This window comes from Chinchilla lanigera, unplaced genomic scaffold, assembly GCF_000276665.1.
Source record: "Chinchilla lanigera isolate Chin_1 unplaced genomic scaffold, ChiLan1.0 scaffold00092, whole genome shotgun sequence".
NCBI classification, from domain to species: domain Eukaryota; kingdom Metazoa; phylum Chordata; class Mammalia; order Rodentia; family Chinchillidae; genus Chinchilla; species Chinchilla lanigera.
The window spans coordinates 4,690,210-4,696,616 of NW_004955493.1; the positions used below are offsets into that span (position 1 = coordinate 4,690,210).

Below are 6,407 nucleotides of genomic sequence, written 5' to 3' on the forward strand. Positions count from 1 at the left end.
GCTTCCTAATGCACCAAACACAGTGATAGATTTGGGTCCATTTGGTGGAGCAAATGGGTGGGTCTGAGCATGCTTGGGAATGCTGTGTTGATTAAGAAAGCTGGTGTTCCTCTTCTGTACACTTACTCTGGTACAAACACACTTAACCTTTGATGTTGTCAGTAAACAGATTTGTAACCAGGGAAACCAGGATCAGCCTCTAGCTCCCAAGACAAGAGGGCAGCCAGCCGTCTGAGGGGAGAGAAGAAACCGGGGGAAATAGCTCCTTTCTGCTTCCACTGTGCTCCTTCCCCTGCCCAGGTGAGAGCATCCCGAGGTAGACCAATGCTCACTTGCTCACTTGCAAATATCTGGCCAGAAAAGGACCGTGTTTACTTTGCTCTTTTTCTCCTGCCTGGATTGTTCTATCTTTGCTCCCTCTTGCTGCTGGAGTCCTCCTCCTTCCATCCGCATTCAATTTGCTCCTTGCTGGGTTACAGCCCTTAGAGGTTCTCACAGCAAGTGTCTCTTTGGAAGCATATTCATTCAGTCTTTGCATGATTTTAAATATAATTTATTTTTGTGGCTTTTTGCCTGTGAGTTCACATGCAGCAGGGGTTGCCATCTACTAGGTGTGTACCTAATTAGGTTTGAGACAATCCCTACCTTCTGGTTAGTAGATTCCCACAGCTAGAGATTCCTTAACTAACGGCTAGCTTTCCTAGCAATTTTATGGCTTGAGTTTCTACCCTGTGTGAGGAGTTAGAACTCAGCCCCACCAGGTATATCTCATGCAAGTTCAGGGTCTTAATATTTTAAGAGTAACTATTTTCTATCAGGGACCTAGACATTCTATTAGTAGACATTTGCTTTTGTGCCCTGTCCTGGAGTTGCAGGGTAGTTTCTTCTCTGTGTTTACAGAGTAAGCATATTTTCCTGAGCTCTCAATTTCTTCAGGAATCTGCACTCCTCCTCCTTGCACTCCTTAGAGGTCACAGTCTCTGCTAGAGCTTTTTTCTGAAAGCATTAAAATTTCAGACCCTGAGAGTCAGATCTGCTCTTCGCTCACATGGGAGGTCTGTCATTGTCTCCAGATCACCCAAAAGATCATCCTGTCTTGCTTTGACCTCAGATTGTGTTTACTGGATTGAAATTATTTTATACAATGGTTTTTATACTATACAGCACTGAGAAGGTTTTACACCAGGTTTTATTTCACCCTGTTTACCATAAGCCCTATACTCATTTTCTGCTTCACTTTGAAGTCTGTGACCAAGTCTGGAGTGTCAGCTGTAGCCACTTTTGGTCTCTCTCCCCAGTCAAGACTGTAGCCAATCATGGACATCAAACCATGGCCACATAAAGGAACTGAGTGACCCAAAGGCATTTTACGTTGAGGACCATTCTGCGTAATTGTTGGGGAAAAAGTCATTTTATAGTTAAGTTGTGATTAGGGCTTGTCCAGAGCCTAAAGCTTTGCCATGGGGCCAGTTATGGTGTGAGGGAACATAATTCCCTGTGCCTCCTGTCACAGTTGAGACCTCAATGGTCCCTTGATGCTGGGATGGCCCAGGACAAGACTGCATCAGCTGAAGACATTCTGGTTCCTTGAGAACCCAGTAGTAATGAAGAGAGGGTTTCATCCTGGGAAAGGACAGATGCCTTCTTAACCTGCCACCTCTCTTCACCATCCACATCAATGTAAGGACCCTCATTAGCGTAAGGTCACCGCCACACTCTGAGTCATTCAGTAATCCCTCTGACTATTGTGTATGCCAGGTAAATAGCGGCTGGCTCAGAGTGTCTTTGTCTCTGGCCATCCTGAGGCACTGACCTCCCAGCCTTCCCGTCGTGCATTACTAAATTTGTCTCTGTTTCTTATTTCGTCCCTTCACCATACCCCTCGTCAGGTAGTGGGGATCATGGCCAGATCCATGATGTTTGGGGCCAGAAAAGGGACCTCCTGATTAGGCCTGAGAGGGAAGATCAACCTGAGTGGAAAGAAGAGGACTCTGGATGGGGCGAAGACTCCTCAGGACAAATTCAGGGATGCCCGAGGGAAAGTGGAAGGTAAAGCACGGGGCGCTGCAGACAGTTTCCAGTTAGCTGGGATAGTAGGGCAGAATTTGTCTGTACAAGAACTGAGATATGTACAGTTCTTGTGAATGATGTTGCAGGAGCTTGAGTCAGCACCTGTGAGCTGATGAAAATGTTACAAGAAATTGTTAACTATAACCCCTGGTTTCTGCAGGAGGGCTCCTTTGTTATACAAAGTTGGCATAAGGTGGGGCAAATTTACAGAGCTCATGGCAGAGAAGGAACTGTTTCTCCTGAGACCTTCTCAGCTTGGACCTTGTAAAATCTGTTTTAGGTCTATTAAGTACTAGCACCCCCGAAGTTTCTGTTTTAGAACAGGACAAGGAAGAAAAATATCAAGAAAAAGAAATGCCGCCCGCTGTGCTGGCTGCTGGGGAAGACCCAGAGCCGGGTGAGAATTTTAAAGAAACTCTTTCAGCATGTGACTCCAGAAAGATAAAACATTCTGAACCTTGTATGCCTAAAGACCACCTGTTAAAAGGTGTTAAAAGGTGGCTATGTAAGGAGACGTTCTTGGACCTTCTTGTTTCCCAATGGTGGTTAAAAATGATCCTGATAATCAAAATCTACTCGTCCCTGAACATCAGGTGCTTGATTTTAAATTTCTTAAAAAATTAAAACAAAGTGTCTCAAATAATGGAGCTCAGGGACCACTTACCCCAGGAATTTTAGATTCAGTGGTAAAAGGATGTCGTCTAACTCCCCGTGATGTGAGACAGCTGGTTGGATCTTGCTTGTCACCTAGCCAGTGTCTGCATTTTGGTGTTCAGCTCTAAGAGGTTGAAATGAATCAGGCTGATGGAAGTAGATGGAGAAATGGAGCCAGTATAACAGTAAAACCCTTTTGGGTATGGGGACCTTTGCAGATATAGCACAACAAGCCAATGAGATTCGTGAAGGGACTCTTTCCTGGACTGCACCTCCAGAATTTTTAAGAGCTGGAGCAATGTGCTCAAGGTGGCCACACGGCTTCCCCTTCCCTCCTTCCCTCAGCTGAGCCATGTGTGGTGGCACACGCCTGCAGTCCCAGCTACGGGAGCGGCTGAGGTGGGAAAAATGCTTAAGTACATTACTAAAGTTGTCTCTGCTTTGTATGTCATCCTTTTGCCATATCCCTTATACAGGCAGTTAGGGATCTTGGCCAGGTCCACAATAATTTTAAGCAACGCTTGCTGGAGGGACCAAAATCTGAGTGCAGGTTAACGAGTGTGTAATGAAGTTCTGAACTTTACCAGATCTAGTTCTGGACCTGTGGGCTACTCCTCAAAAATAAGAAAAAAAAAGAAAGCTAAGGAATCTGTACATGAGCTGGAATGTCCAATATATCTGGGGTGATCATAGCTGACATCACTGTACCTCTGTTGGGGTGCACTGATTCCTAGAGGAAGACTGACTGTAGAAATGAACCCAGTCTTGTCATGTTCTACTAAAACAGAGTTATAGGACGATAGGGAGAAACACTCAGATGAGGGCACAAACGTGTGCTCTGGCAACTGTCTTGCAAGTTCAATCCAAGGAGACAACCTGCTAGGATTTGAAGACAACTTGTACCTCCGAACCACCACAACTTGCCAGTCAGAGTGCCAGCGCTTATGTAACTCCACAAGTGCCAATGAACTTCCTTTCAAAACAACTTATGTAATGTTTCTCTTTTACTATAAAACCTCAACCATATTTGTTCTTTGAACATAACAAAGGTCTCTCTGGTCTCTCTCTCTGGGGTGTGAGTGTGTGTGTGTGTCCTGGATTACAATTCTGATTTTTGTTTATTCAGAATGAGGCTTTCACTGGAAGAAGAGAGTCTATGTATTTTTTATTTGATTTTGACACCTGTTCAACTCAATGCCTCTCTTTAGAGACAAGAAATGTAGCTGCATCATCATTGTTTCTGGCAACCAAAGTGGTGACTCAGTCTTCATAATCCAGAGTGCAATGGAAAGAACAGACAGATAGCAGAATTAGAAATTAATATCTCAGCAGCCATCCTGAGGGAAATGTTTGCCAAATGGTGTGGTCACTTAGAAGTTTGGCAAATATGGCCCTGCAAAGGCTTGTTAACTTCGTAAGAGAAGCACCACACCAAGCCGGGATGGGAAAATCTGCTGCAGGGAGTAGAAAGTCTGGACAGAAGAACACACCTCTTGTCTCTTAGAGGTGTCCTGTCCACAGCTGAAGGTTAAACAGAACTGCTAGAAATCCCAGAGGAGCCTGTAGCGCCTACAATTCTTGGAAGAGAAGAAATTTTGAGCAGTGCACTGGCTCCACTGCATATGAGCTTTCTGCTCCTTCCCCGGCACCTCCCACTTTGAGGAGGGAACTTACATTCACTGAGAGCTCCATCTCTGCCAAGCAGGAACTTCACCTATTCTTGACGCATCTGATAGCAAGATCCTTAAAAAGAAAAATTAGATCACTATTTTCCTTTACACTTTTTTCAGTGTGTATTTCCTCTAAATCCCCAAACGTCCAGCTTTCAATTCCTGTTATCCTCGATCTGTTCACTATTTTCTTGCCTATTTTATAACTTAACCCCAGCATAGCTTGGTCACTAGAGCACAGCTTCTTTATGTTTCCTGATATTTTCTTGTTCATTTCTACCCCAGGACCTGAGTTCCTGCTGTTTGGAATGTTTTTCTCATGTATCATTTTCTGGCTGGCACCTCCCAGGTTTTTGAATTTCAACTCAAATTCTATTTTTATAGACAATCTGGTTCTGACCACACTATCTGTTAGCCCCTCATTTCACTAAAATCATCCTATTTTCTTCATGATTCTCACCACTATCTGAGATTATTCTCTTTGTTTGCAGTTTCTCTCCCCCAGTGTATCAAAGGTCTTACTTTCTTCTTCACTGTAGGGTCTCTGGTAACCAGAGCTAGAGCTCCAACCAACTAGAGCTGGTTCCTGCTGGCTAGCTGTCCTGGACTCATACTGCAGCTCTGCCATTCACTAACTCTCTGTGTAGCATTTTTGACATGATGATAATTATTGTAACTCTCACTTCATAAGATGGGCTTATAGCAATGGTAGTGAACCTATGGCACACATGCTGCAGTAGGCTGTTTGTATTGTTGAAAGCTCTAAAATGTTTCCCATCACTGGCCTAAAGATTAACAGAGTTACCACATACAAGGACTGATCAAAAATATAGTGTGTGTTTAAATTAAAAACCTTTTATTATAGTAAAATACACATTGTCATTAATTCTTCTCAAAGCACTCCCCAGTTTGAAACACACTCATCGCATCATTTTGCCACTTTCTGAAGCAGTTCTGGAAGTCCTCTTTCTCATGTGAGTGTGTTTACAAGGAATAAAAATGTAACAATGTTACCTCGTCCATCTTGTTCATTGGATCTGGCACTGTATGACTTCTGACTGTCCCCCAAGTCAAGATGACCATGAAAAGTAAACATTTTGAATCAGTTCAGGACATCAAGACAGCTATAACAGCACAACCAAAGATGCTCTTAAAAGAGCCCTTCCAAAACTCCTTCAGAAAGTGGCAGGAATGGGGGGTTTTTGGAGAGGAATTACAGCACCATTTCTTTTGCCTTAATAATTTAAAAATCTAAACATTCACTGTATTTTGTGATCGCGCCGGGATAAAATTTTCTGAACAGTACTGGTGCAGAGCATAGTTATCATTGATTATTATAAACTTGTCAAATGAATGAATGAATAAATGAATGAAATGTTTGTGCATATCAATATTTCACTTGCTTCCAGTGGTAAGTGTGGTTGCATATATTTGGTGAGTGAGATTAAGAGGATTACCTGGGTTTTCCAGGAAAAAAATAACCTGATGTCAGAATTCAATCCCATATGTATCTGATCCTAAACTCAGGCTGCCTCCTCCCATCCCACCCCCTCTCTCCTGCTTTCTGTTGTCACCACTCTCTGTGTTGTGTCCTGACCTTGTGCTGGGGTTGGTTTTCCTAGAACCTCTTGTCCCCTGCCTCTCTAGCTGGTGGTGGCCTGTGCCTCGTCTAACTAAATGCCGTGCCTGCTGCCAAATCTATGCTGCAGGCATTTGCAGGTCTCCTGGTCCCAGCCTCTTTCTGCACAGCTCCTGAAGACCCTTAGCCAACACAACAAAGGTGAGAAAGCTACCCTGCTTCTCACACTGTCTCTTCCCATACACATGCAAAAAGCTCCAGTGACTCCCCAGCTCTTAGCCCTGGCTGGCTCCCCCGTCACCCTGAGATATTCTGCACAGCACGGTGGCAGGAACAGCTCCACTGTTTTTGTTTTTGTTTTTTTTTTTTATTTTAAGGATAAAAGGAGGGAAACATTAACAGACATACAACATTTTACAACATATCACAAGCAC

At 43.7% G+C, this 6,407-nt stretch overlaps 1 long non-coding RNA gene across 2 annotated transcripts in view; it reads left to right on the forward strand.

Annotated features, from left to right (window-relative positions):
* Positions 1 to 206: 206 nt before the first annotated feature.
* The window catches only part of LOC106146730, a 29,668-nt gene continuing 23,467 nt past the window's right edge, over positions 207 to 6,407 (forward strand). For both annotated transcript variants that reach the window (XR_001231291.1, XR_001231290.1), the window contains exons 1-2: positions 207 to 300; positions 1,890 to 2,049. This is a non-coding gene — a long non-coding RNA (uncharacterized LOC106146730). The remainder of the gene's footprint in view (positions 301 to 1,889; positions 2,050 to 6,407) is intronic.